The sequence below is a fragment of the Macaca thibetana genome, chromosome 5, assembly GCF_024542745.1.
Source record: "Macaca thibetana thibetana isolate TM-01 chromosome 5, ASM2454274v1, whole genome shotgun sequence".
NCBI lineage: Eukaryota > Metazoa > Chordata > Mammalia > Primates > Cercopithecidae > Macaca > Macaca thibetana.
The window spans coordinates 177,534,336-177,548,346 of record NC_065582.1 but is presented as its reverse complement, the minus strand read 5'-3'; positions in this window follow the sequence as shown (position 1 = coordinate 177,548,346).

Sequence of the window (14,011 nt, the reverse complement as noted above, 5' to 3'; positions counted from 1 at the left end):
GGACAGGAAATGGGTTAATAGAAGGTCGGATTTAGAAGAGTGTGAGGTGCGAAGAGGGTGCTATATTGCGCTCAGCGGACACATCCCGCGAATCGGAGAAAACCCAGGTCACACTGTCACCCACGAGGTTACGCTGGGGCTGGGGCTTGGCACAGGCACGTTCTAGTCGCCGTCGGAGTGGCCTGCGCGGCCGCTCCCGCCCTCAAAGAGGGTCTTTGGGGCTGCGGGGGCAGCAAACCGGGCGCCGGGCGCTGGAGGCCAGGCTCTTCTGCCCGCGGGACCCCGCCGCGCGCCCGTCTCCGTCTTTGTCCAGCTCAGCGCCGCGGGCCGCGCGCTCCTCCCAGCGCCGCCAGGCGGCCCGCGCCCTTTGTCTGCCCTGCGGCGTCTGGGGCGGCGCTGACACTTGATCCCGAGGCCCAGCGAGTCCCTCATTAGGCGCGGCCGCACTTCAAAGGGGGCGCGACCGTCCGTCTCAGACTGCGACCCGGGTGGGGCCGCGCCAGCCGAGCGGTTAACCCGCTCCTTTGGGGATGGGAGGCGCCTACACTAAAGGGGTCCAATAATGAAACTCTTTTTGTCCATTGCAGGCTCAAGCCGTCTGTGTAATTATCTTAAAGTTTTTCATTTCGGAAATGAAACAGCTCCTCCCTTCACCGCCACCTTGGCTATTTCTGGGACCAAAGGAATCCTTGAAGCTGACCGGGCAGAAGAGTCCACGCTGGGAGTAAAATCACTGCAAATGTTTTTCAGGGCCTGGCTGAAATTAATTTTCAATTTCTGTGTGTGTGTGTGTGTGTGTGTGTGGGAGTGTGTGTGTGTGTGTGTATGTAAAATCACTGCAAATGTTTGTCAGGGTGCTGTAGTGAGAAAGTGTGTGTGTGTGTGTGTGTGTGTGTGTGTGTGTGTATGTAAAATCACTGCAAATGTTTGTCGGGGCCTGGCTGAATTAGTTCAATTTCAGGGAGAAAAACTGTGTGTGTGTGTGTGTGTGTGTGTGTGTGTGTGTGTATGCGTGTATGTGTAAAATCACTGCAAATGTTGGCTGGATTAGCTCAGTTTCAGAGAGGAAACTGGGGTGTGTGTGTGTGTGTGTGTGTGTGTGTGTGTTGGGAGGAGGAAACTGGGGTGTGTGTGTGTGTGTGTGTGTTGGGAGGGAGGGGGAGGAAGGAGGAGGACATTCTCCAGTGGAGGAGAAAGAGCCTGAGCTTCTCCCCTTCCCATGTCTTTCACAGCAGCTCATACACTGTTTTCTTGCCTTGCAATGCCCCACTTTCTACCTAATGACTTACCCTCCTCTAAGGCCCTGCTCAACTCACCTTCACTGAGAAGTCTTCTCTGGCCTTCAGCCCCTTCCTTAAAGCCCAAGGTCTCTGAAGCTGCACTTGACTGGTTGGATACTGTATTAGTCCATTCCCATGCTGCTAATAAGAACATACCTGAGACTGGGTAATTTATAAAGGAAAGAGGTTTAATTGACTCACAGTTTAGCATGGCTGGGGAGGCCTCAGGAAACTTACAATCATGGCAGAAGGGGAAGCAAACACGTTTTTCTTCCCCTGGCGGCAGGAAGGAGGAGTGCTGAGCAGAGAGGGAAAAAGCCCCTTATAAAACTATCAAATCTTATGAGAACTCATTCACTATCACAAGAACAGCATGAGGGTAACAGCTCCCATGACTAAATTACCTCTCACTGGGTCTCTCCCATGACACTGGGGATTATGGGAATGACAATTCAGGATGAGATTTGGTTGGGAACACAGCCAAACTATATCAGATACTTAGCTGGTTGGATTCCCAGCTGGAGCACACACTTGGCCTGTGAGCTACTCATTAGCAGGGCCAGGTGTTGCAAATGCAGTGTCTGGACCAGGTTTCCCACATGCTGACCCTTGGAGAATGAGTGGGCAAAGTATTTATGAAGGAAGGTGCTCTCAGAAGAAAGCAAGAGGGGAGTGGAGGAAGCAGGACAGGAAAGGAGAAGAGGCCACACAAGGCTACACAAGGACATCACATCAGAAGCCCTAGTCCCAGCCTGATCCCGAGCTCTCCAGAGTAGATTACGTCTGCTTGGAGGCAAGAAACATGGGCTGTCCTACCCTCCCGCCTGTCCGTTTTTGAACTGTTGACGTTCACTGCCATTACAGAAGTGGCTCCAGTAGCCCAAGGAAGTCCCTCCAAGAAGTCTGCAGGGTGAGTCTTAAGAGTGGAGCTCACAGAAGCGTGGAGGATGGGCATGCAGAGCCAGGAAAGGGCATGCAGGGTATCTGAGGGCCCTGGGCAGACCCAACGGTGTCTGCTGCGTGCAGCGGCTCACAGCGAGTATGCCACACCATGGCCTGGAAAACACTCTAGTGCTCTTTTTATATACAGTTGGTGTCTGTCTCTCCCAGTAAACAACCAGCTCTTTGAGGACAGAGACAGTGAGAAAAGTCTTTAGCAGGGAATGAGTACTATGTTCCATGCTCTTGACACCAGTCTTAGAAATTCCAGTAAGCATTCATTCACCATCTTCCATGTGTCAGACTCTATGTCAGCAATATGGATTAGGATGGCTTGGTTACCTAGTGAAACCCCCCACTAGACTGCAAGCTCTTTGAGGGAAAGTGCTATATCTTGTTCTCCATTTTCATCCTTGGTACTTAGCACAGAGCCTTTTACAATGGTAGGAGCTCAATAAATATTTGACGAATGAATGAACAACTTGTCTCAGGGAGTTCACAGCCTAGTACAAGGGGTGCACAATATATTAAATATTTTTTAAAAGCTACATGTGAAAATAGTAGCAGAGGAAGAAAAATGATTAACTTGGGGTCAAATTTAGGGGTTAAAGAAAGTTTCACAGAGTCAAAATATTTGAAATGGAGGAGTTTATCGCGCCTGGGAAAAGCATTCCAAGCAGAGAGACAGCCTGTGCAAAAGCAAATAGGCATGAAAGAAGCTATCTGGTTCTGGGAAACGGGGGCCTTCCAGCTCCAACATCACATGGGAACTCAGGGAAAATTAGTGATGATGTAATGATTTCAGGGAGTACGGCAGAAATGGGTGATTTTCATTTTCTGCTCAGATTTCACTGTAGCCTTTGAAAACGGCAGAGCCACAAACTGTGAAAATTGATATACCCTTCCAAGGGGAGAGGGCCTAAGCTGCCACTGAACAGGTGTGATACATATGCCTCCTTTCAGCTGGTCAGGTGGGACAGGTGGAGTAAGGAAAGCCTCTATCAAAGGGTGGCCTGGAGCAGAATATCAGGCTATGTGTTAGTTCGTTTTCACACTGCTATGAAGAACTACCTGAGACTGGGTAATTTATAAAGAAAAGAGGTTTAATTAGCTCACAGTTCCCATGACTGGGGAGGCCTCAGGAAACTTACAATCATGGTGGAAGGCATGATGGCAGGAGGGGTGGAAAGAGGGGAGTGTCACACTTTAAAACCATCAGATCTCGTGAGAACTCACTATCATGAGAACAACAAGGGAGAAATCCATCCCCATGATCCAATCATCTCCCACCAGGTCCCTCCTCTGACACATAGGGATTACAATTTGATATGAGATTTGGGTGATGACTACATCACCACGGAACCTGAAGAAGACGTCCAAGGAGGAGGGCTGCCAGGCATGAGTGCTGGAGCTCTGGCTAAATGAAGAAAGCACCAAAAGGGGTAGGTCAGTATAGGGTGTTAGATCCAAGGTGAGGAAGGTGACCCCATAGAGATGTCAGAAGCCAGGCAGGATGAGCAGGCATCCATGCATGGAGAAGGCCTAGCACCACCTGTCAGGACCTCAGTGGACCAAGAATAACATCCTTCTAAGGGAGAGAATGGCAATGGAGATCGACAATTATTTATATCCATGGGGATTTATCAGGTAGGCAAATATATTAAAAGCAAAGGAGAAAGATTTCTTGCTGTTGGAGAATCAGGTTACAAATATGGAAAGAGAATCTGGAAAGACCCTTGTGGAGGGGATTGTGATTGGAGGTATTGATAGGAACTCATGGCATTCAATGTCTAAATAGACATAGAAATATAGATGAAAAATATATGTGCATTATGTATACTTGCAACTGGATGTGTATATACACACATATATTCCTTAGTTTTGTCTATTGAGAGAACCTGAGGGCACTGACACTCCAAAAGTGGTGAGCCTACATTGTAGTCAGGTTTTGGATTATAAAGGCCATCTCAGCTAAAAGGAAGATGCACCCTAGGAAAAATGGGTGATTCTGGGACTGAGACAGAACGGAGCCTGGAACATCTTGTTACCCAGAAAGTAAGCACCCAAACAATGACGGAAACGTGCCAGAAGAACCCAGAAGCCATTGCTGGACATTTCCGGAGTAATCCAAATACAAATAAGTAATGAGAGGTAAGGATTATGGCCCACAGAATAAAACAGGGAAACAGGAGTCCATGGTGTTATTAATAACTGAATACATTGAAGGTTTCATGAGGAACAGGATATTTATATAAAAATAAATATCAACTGCAGAGGGAAAAACAGTAAAAATAGTAACTTCACAATGGAGAAGGTGGGCTGATGCCACTTTAACCAGGTGATGCAGGTGAACATCATCAGTCATGGGACAAACTGAGTTCTTGTGCATCTGATAGGATGCAACCTAGAGAACACAGTGCCATTTGTGTGATATTTCTGCCAAAGATGCATATCCTAATTCTAATCAGGGTGAAATGTCAGACAAATACAGATTGAAGGACATTCTATCAAATCATTGGCCAGTCATCTTCAAATGAGTCAAGGTCACGAAAATCACAGAAACCCTGAGGAAACATTTCAGACTGAAGGAGACTAAAGGAGCTTGGTATGTAACGGCAATGTGTGATTCCACCCTGGCTTCTTTTGTTATAAAGAACATTATTGGGACAAAGGATGAAACCCGAATATGGTCTGAGGACCAAATAGTAAAAAATGCATGTTGTAAACATCATGATTTTGATGGTCATTCTCTCTGTTTGTTGGAAATACACAGTAAAGTGTCCAGGGGTGACAGGCATCATGCTGGCAACTTACTTTCAGATGATTCAGGGAAAAAAAACTATTTGTACCATACTTGTAACTTTTTTGTAAATTTGAGATCATGTTAAATATATATAATGTATAAAACTTAGATCATATTACTCCACTGTTCAGATTACAATTTGAGATGAGATTTGGGTGGGGACATAGAGCCAAATCACATCACCATGGGACCTGAAGAAGGTGTCCAAGGAGGGGGACACCTAGAGATTGGATACCTTTTCTGGTATGCTTTATATCTCATGTTCCTATAACCCACCCCCTCCCCCATGAGAAAGTCACAATTCAACCAGCACTGACACGTTCCCTCCTTCTAGTAGAGTTAGGCAGGTGATTGAGACATGGTTATGGTTACACTGTAACCTTAGTGCTTCCCTATCACCTTTGATATGAATATAGAGTCCTGACCATGGTCCCCGAGTCCTACATGGCCTGGCCAACCTCCTGTCCCAGCCCCTGTGCCTGGCTGTGTTTCAGCTACATTGGCCTGCTGGAGGTTTCTGGAACATGTCCAGTGCTCTCCTGCCTCTAGGCCTTTGCACTTACTCTTTTCTTTGCTTGGAGTGTGGGCCCCCCAGATTTCCACCTGGTGCTCCCTGTGCAAATGTCCCCCATCAGAGAGGTCTTTGAAAATAGCTCCTCCTCCTGGTAGGTCACCTGCATCCCTCCACCTGCATTAACTTTCTTCATCATGCTTTCACTACTTGATATTTTAAGATGGTAATATGTTTTGGCTGTGTCCCCATCCAAATCTCTTCTTGAATTCCCATGTGTTGTGGGAGGGACCCAGTGGGAGGTAATTGAATCATGGGGGCAGGTCTTTCCTGTGCTGGTCTCGTGATAGTGAATAAGTCTCCTGACATCTGATGGTTTTAAAAATGGGAGTTTCCCTGCACAAGCTCTCTCTTTGCCTGCTGCCATCCATGTAAGATGTGACTTGCTCCTCTTTGCCTTCCACCATGATTGTGAGGCCTCTCCAGCTATGTGAACCTATAAGTCCATTAAACCTCTCTTCCTTTTGTAAATTGCCCAGTCTCAGATATATCTTTATCAGCAGCATGAAAACAGACTAATACAGATGGGTTTCCCTGTGTGTTTGTTTCTTCACTAGAAAGTCAACTCTCTGTGGGCAGGAACTCTGTGTTGCTTCTCTCTACTCCCAATGCCTAGAAGAGTTCCAGCACTCTGGGGACGGGTCACTGATTACTCCTGAGTGAGGAGTGCCAGGCCCCTGGCGAGGGCCTTCCCTCATCACCTTGCAGCAAGGTGGGCCTACCTGTGTTCTCATTTTGAAGATGAGGAAGTTGAGACTCAGAGAAGTGAAGTGATTAACCCAAGGACACACAGACAATACCCAGAGGAAGCAGGATTTGAACTATCAATGAAAAAATTAAAATAAAAAACAGCACATTTGTGAAAGGTGGCAAGACAGGTTTTATTCAGACTCCTGCTTTGGGGGAGATTCCAGGTCAGACAGAACTCAGCCCCAATTAAAGCAGACTGAGGCTTCTGAAGGGAGAACAAAGAAAGAACCAAAAGGGATGCTGGGGAAGTGAAGAAGGGGGAACAAAAAGGGCCTGGAGTCTATGTAGAAATGGAAATTACAGAAGGGGTCACTAGAGAATTCCTGAAAACAGTTTGGTGCAAGCTGGGTTGGGACAATGCACATTTTGTGGTTTGGTAGCATTGCATTTTCTTGCGTAAAGACTTAGTACAAGGTAGGGGTGGGGTCACCTTTAGAGACACAGCGTAGAGCAGGTGAAGCCAGCCTGAAGTGTGGTCAAGTCTCAAGCATGGTGTCCGAGGGAGCGATTTGTGCCTCCTGAGAGTTCACTGTTCACAGAACCCGAGCCTTCAAACTCCAGAGCAAAGCACAGGGAGGAGGATTTTGCAAATTATTTTTCAAAGGAAATCTCAGGGGCAAAGGAGAAGCCCATTGTCTATTTCTTTTGTATCTTGTCCTCTCACAGTGCCCATCAGAAGGCCGTGCCCAGACCCCTGCTGAGTAGTTGGCAGGGTGGCCACGCATACTGGAAAGCACATAAGTTTGAAGCCAGGCAGAAGGGAGTTCCAACCCCAGCCCTGCCATTTATCACCAGGTGACACTGAGTAAGTGACTTAACTTTCCTGAGCCTGAGTTTCCTAATCCCAATCACGTTACCCACCTGGCACCTTGTTGGAAGGTTTACATAAACCCAAATGTGTACATGCTAAGCACAGTATGTGGCCATAGGCAGTACTCAGCAAGTGGGATGATAAATCCATCATGGGCTGGGTTTTGACACTGTTCACCTGTGCTTAGCAACTAGAGATTCCAAGAGATGAAAGATCAGGGAGGAAGGACCACACCACCTCTGCCAGAGGCCTGGAGGGGAAGCTCCTGGTGACAGAGGCCGGATTCCAAAGTGTCTCTTCTTTGACGTCGGTACCAGTCCCATTCGTGATTTGCATGAGATTTGCCCCCAGACCCCGTGGACTCAGCCAAGCCCCACAGGGGTGGTGCTCCTCCCTCCCTGCTCAGTGCCTAATGCTTCTGCTTCAAAGCCTCCATGGAGATGGGCTTTCTCATTTGGCCAAGGCGGCCAATTCCAGTGGAGCATATGATATCGTCCACAGGCTGTTGGCTCAATGTGGAGAAACACAAAACCATCTTGAAATGCGACTTTACAGTTTTGATTTTGCTTGTTTACAAATGCATACTGTAAGTGGGCTGCCATCGCCTACAATCTGGTCTCTTCTCTGGCATCTAATTACCTTTAGAGCATGAATATCAACATCAAGAAGATGTTTTTTCCCCAGCCAAAGAGCAATTGGAAACATTTGATACCCTTTTCACCATTAAGGATGGATAGGAAGGGGAGGTTATAAAATATGTACTTATTGGCTCAGCACGGTGGCTCACGCCTGTAATCCCAGCACTTTGGGAGGCTGAGTAGGGTGGATCACCTGAGGTCGGGAGTTTGAGACCAGCCTGACCAACACAGAGAGACCCTGTCTCTACTAAAAATACAAAATTATATGGGCGTGGTGGCACATGCCTCTCATCCCAGCTACTCAGGAGGCTGAGGAAGGAGAATCGCTTGAACCCGGGAGGCAGAGGTTGTGGTGAGCCAAGATCATACCATTGCACTCCAGCCTGGGCAACAAGAGCGAAACTCCGTCTCAAAACAAAACAAACAACAAAAAAATGTACCTATTGCACTTTTTGATAGTCTTTGCATCTAGCTGGGAAATAAAGCTCCACCGTATTATGTCGTGTCAAGTTACCATCCAATCACTCAACAAATATTTATTGAGCGCCTTCTCTAGGGCAGGCAGCACTCTAGATACTTGGTCAGTGGACACAAGAGGTGATGATCCTGTCATTGACAGCTTGGCACAGGTGGTACTTTCCTCCAGGTTCACCTTTCTCCTTTGCTCTACCTGGTGAATTTCTATTATCCTTCAAGACTCAGTTCAAACCCATCTCCTCTGGAAGGGTTTCCCTGTGTGCTTTCTCTGTGTTGTCATAACACTTTGTACATATCCCTTTTATTGCACTTCATTACCTTGTTCTCTACATTAATAGACTATTCTGGGGGGCAGTTGTAGTTTTACAGAAAAATTGAGCAGAAAGCATAGAACTACCACATACCGTCCTCAACACCTCCTCTCTCAGACTTTCCCCTATATTAACATCTTGCATTAGTGTGGTACATTTGTAACAATTGATGACTAAATATAGATACATTATTATCAACCAAAATCTATAGATTACATTAGGGTTCATTGTTTGTATTGTACATTCCATGGGTTTGACGAAGGTATAATGACATGTATCCACCATTACAGTATCATACAGAATAGTTTCATTGCCCTAAATATACTCTGTGTTCAACCTATTTATCCCTCTGTCCCTCCCCTGAGCCCCTGGCAATCACTGATCTTTTTACTGTCTCCATAGCTGTGCCTTTTCCAGAGTGTCCTATAGTTGAAATTTTGCAGTATGTAGCCTTTCAGATTGGCTTCTTTTACTAGCAATGTGTATTTAAGGTTCCCCCACATCTTTTCATGGCTCTATAGCTCATTTGCTTTTAGTGCTGAATAATATTCCATTGTATGTATGTACCACAGTTTGTTTATCCATCACCTATTGAAAGACATCCTGGTTGCTTTCATGTTTTGGCAGTTATGAACAAAGCTACTGTAAAAGTCTGAGTGGAGGTTTTTGTGTGGATGTAAGTTTTCAGCTTCTTTGGATAAATACCAAGGAGCATGCTTGCTGGATCTTCTGGTAAGAGTATACTCAGTTTTGCCAGAAACTTCTAAACTGTCTTCTGAAGTTGCTGTACCATTTTGCATTCCCACCAGCAACAAATAAGAACTCCACTTACTACTCTTTATTTTATCTGTTAACTGCTCTGTTCCCACCACCATCTACCCTTCAGATTGTGAGCTACCTGAGCATGATGGCCAGGTGTTATCATTGCATCTTCAGTGTTTGGCAATGAAATGTTTATGGTATTAATTATTTGTCGAGCTTAAATTTTAAATTGCAGAATGATCTCTCAAGTAATAGCACATACCTCTGGACACTACTTTGGTAGTGGGGAGGGGATTTAGAGGCATATGTTATGGCCAATGGAAGACCTAGCTTCTGTTCTGTGGATATGTTATTATCTACAGCATGTTAACATCAAGTTTAAATAATGTTCAGAACTAGAGTCCAATCACAGTCTTCGAATAACTTATCCTTTATATTTTCATTTTGTAACTTTTATTATTTTGTTAATAAACTGTTAAAGAATTGGCCATTGTGACCATGAAAACTACACTTATCGGCTGTCACCTAGATCCCACAAAAGACTTACACATCTCAGCGATAGCAATCTTTTGGCAATCCACTGGGGAAGACAGACAATGGAATAGGTAAGGGCAATGGAGAATCCAAAGCTGTAACAGAAGGATGCATTAAGGACCATGGGTGCCCAAGGAGGACTCCTAACCCAGTTTGGGCTTGAGAAGGTGCAGTGGATTAGATTCCTGTTCAGCAAATACTTGCTTTCTCCTTCCCTCTCCTGGAAAGAATAATCTTCCTCGTCAGACCCAGCCATGGGACTTGCTATGGCCAATGGAACATGAGTGGTCATGATGCAAGCAGAGGCTTTTAATGTGCTCATGTGGTGTTGTCCTTTTTTGCTCTCCTAATCCACCATGAGGAAAGCATCTCCTAGGTACTTGGTGCTCCCTAGGTTAGGATTCTGGAAGGAGAGACACAAAAGCAGACCTGAACCCACACCCTGGGCCAGAGCCCCCTCAGCTGACCTGCAGACCTGCGAGTGGGAAAAAACATTTATTAATGTTTGGGAGTTATTTGTTACACAGCGTAATCAGCAATAGTGACTAGTACAGAAATCCTCCTGGGGGAGGAGGAACAATAAGAAATGTTATCCAGATGGACAGGGAAAGGTTAAGAGAAAAGCTGGCTTAGTGCAGGGAGCTATGAGTACAATGAATAATATTTATAACTGGCATGAGGCCACTCGATAATTTGCTACAAATGAGAAGTAGATAGATGGAAGGCAGACTAGAGCTGGTAACAATCACTATGGTAATCACTGTTAGTATCTAAACTGCTTACTCCTTCCGGGCAATGGCTCATTACTGGTGTGCCAATCATGATTATGCTGTTCCTAACTTTCCCAGCCTCTTTGCAGCTAGGGAGTAGCCAGTGACCCAGTTCTGGCCCTTGAGACCTAAACAAAAATGTTCTCATGGATTTCTGGGAAAGGCTTTTCTTTCCTGATGAGAGATGTCAGATGTGGTTAAGGCAGTCTTCCCCCTTTCTCCTGGCTTAAACAAGGATGCAATTGCCTGCATTCTAACAGCCCTCTTGCATCTATGAAGAAACGTCCAGAATTTCAGAGACATTGAGCCCATCAATTTTGAGCTCCTGAACTGAAACCTGCAACTACCTACTTCTAGACATCTTACTGTATGCAAAAAATAACTCCTTCTCTGTTTAAGCATAAGGAGGACTTTGTGTTAGGTATCATGTTCTGCATTAGCTCGCTTTCCTAACTAATATAATAGCTAACATTTACAAACACCACAAGCCTGGCACTGTGTTAAGCATGTCATAGCTATTACGCCATTTAACCTTAGGAATAATCCTATGGAAAAGTTGTATTATTGCCACATTAGAACTTTTCCCAGAGGTCAGATCTGCTAAAGGCTCTGCTACTCCAATTCTACCTAACTCCGGGGGTGCAAACCCTAGTCCGGCTGTACCTACTCCAAAACAATAAGCAAAAGCTTCACTCCACCTGGATATAGGCTGAGCCAGAAATCACTCTGAGAAACAGAGATTTGGCCCAAGGTCCTCAATCCCTTCCAATGACAAGGGAGAAAGTTGTGAGTTGGGGCTGAAGATCTCAGGGTTCTGGGGTTCCCACAACATTTCTGAGCTCCCTGCTGTCAAGTGGGTCACTGGGATGCGTAGAAAGAATGTTGATGATTCTCCAAATATTGCTGGATCCTGGGGTTAGCCAGCCTCTCTCTAGAAGCTCTGACAGAGGAGAGGGTTGGGTGTGTATGGAAAGGGTTGGGTGACTCTGTCAGAGTCAGCTTCATGATACTATTTAAACAAGACTTGTCTCCACTTGCTTCTGCTATTACTGCTTGATTTCACCAATCAGTTTAAGAACCAAACACCTTGGAATAGTTAAGAAGAAGGTGAAGCAGTCATTAAAAAAAAAAAAAAGACAGAAAGAACAAAATCATGTCCTTTGCAACAACATGGATTGAGCTGGAGGTCATTATCCTAAACTAACACAGAAACAGAAAACTAAATACCACATGTTCTCACATATAAATGGGAGCTAAACAATGGGCACACATGGACATAAAGATGGAAACAATAGACACTGGGGACTCCCAAAGGGGGGATCATTAGAGGTGGGGCTAGAATTGAAGAATACCTATTGGGTACGATGTTCACTATTTGGGTAATGGACACGCTAGAAGCCTAATCCCTCCAGTACACAATTACACCTCTGTAGCATACATGCACATGAACACCTTGAATCCAGAATAAAATACATTTTTTTAAAAAAGAAAAAAATTGAATCAATATGTATGCATCATGAAATTTTTATTCCATTCTCATCAGGCACTAACAGAATGAATTTTTCTAAATGAGAAAGTTTGTCTTCTGAATTTTAAGCAGAGCACACTTGAATTTTGATGCTGATAATAAAATGCAGTATAGTGATATGTAATTCATCACTGTTTTAATTTTCTGACTGGTGGAAATTAGGCCAAAATAAATGCTACTCTCTGCTTTAAAAAATGCAGGTGAGCACTATCAATAATTCACTCCTTAGTATGCATTTCGTTTGCTTCTATTCTCTTTGTAATGCCTGGGTAAAAAAATGCTCTAAAACGAAAGTTTTGTTAGGGGATGTTGAATAAATGTTGCAGAATGAATAAATGTGTGTATGAATGAGCTGCATTCATGGAAGATTGTTCAGAAACCTATGGGTGGGCTCCTCAGAGTTGTACCCAGGGGTGTGCGTGCAAATACACGCACATGCACACACATACACACACATTTTCAGAGGAGATGTGGAGCTTTCTAGGTCTTCTTGGGTAACAGAAGCAAGACTCAAAAGGTTTGAGAAGTTAAAACAAGGGGACTAGTGTAATAAGATTACGTTTAACAAGGGCAGGTGTTGGACTCTGAACATTTGTTGAAAACTGCCCCACACATGGAGACGATGAGGGAGGTGAGGCTTAACAGACTCACGTGTGAAAAAGACAGGGGTCCCCTAAGTGGCCAGCCAGCTTCTGCACGTCAGGGGTAGGACCTGGCTGCCAAGAACATTAATGAGCTCCCAAGCTGCTTTAATACAAGCACGGTTTTCAGAGGGAGAGAGCCGATAGGACATGAGTCAGACCACACCTGAAGTCTGGGACTCACTTCTGGAAAGAAACACGGGCAAAGTGGTGACCAAACCAAAAGCCACTTGACAGAAGAAGGGACAAGGTGGAAAGGCAGGGCAGAAGAGGTGGCCGCAAAGGAGCGAGAATACCGGGAACAGCTGGAGGGCAGGAATTGTGTCTGATTCGTCTCTGTATTCCCAGCTTCTGGGATGTCTTTGAAGCTTTGTAAAGATTTGCAGAATGAGGCCAGGCGTGTTGGTGGCTCACGGCTGAAATCCCAGTGTTTTGGGAGGCAGAGGTGGGAGGATGGTTTGAAGCCAGGAATTTGAGACAAGCTTGGTCAACATAGCGAGACATCATCTCTACAAAACATTTTTTTAAAAATTAAAAAGCTAGCTGGGAGTGGTGGCACATGCCTGTAGCCCTTTGCTCCTGGGAGGCTGAGGCAGGAGGATCACTTGAGCCCAGGAGTTCGATGTTACATTGAGCTATGATCACACCACTGCATTTCAGCCTGGATGACAGAGTGAGACCCTGTCTCTAAAAAAATTGAAAAGAAAATGTGCCGAATGAACAAACTGGGGTGTCCCAGATATAAAGAGCTTTCCCATAAAGGAGAGAGTTCCCAATCTGTGGGGGTATTTAAGTACACAATAGACAGATGTTTGCTGGGGTTGCTCTAGGAGAGAGTCAAGTGTCCAACGAAGATAGGGATAGGAATAGATGCTAATGATAGAGACAGGAGGCAGCCAAATGTCCCGGGTGAAACCCCACCTCCAAGACTAAAACAGCCTGAAGTCTGAGAAACCGGATTGCTGGTCCTGGATGAAGTCTGCCCTTTCCCAAATGATTTTCTCTAAATGCGGCCCACCTGCTTATCGGGGGAAATGGGTAGAGCCAGGGGAAGTTCACGACATTTGCAGGGGAGAGGAACCTGGCTTATGTGGTAACCTGGGATTCAGTTTGTGAGGAGGGAGGTTGTTGGCAAGACCCCCTCTGACTTTGCTGAGAGTTTTTCTTTCTTTTTCCTTTTCGCCCAATAAATTCTG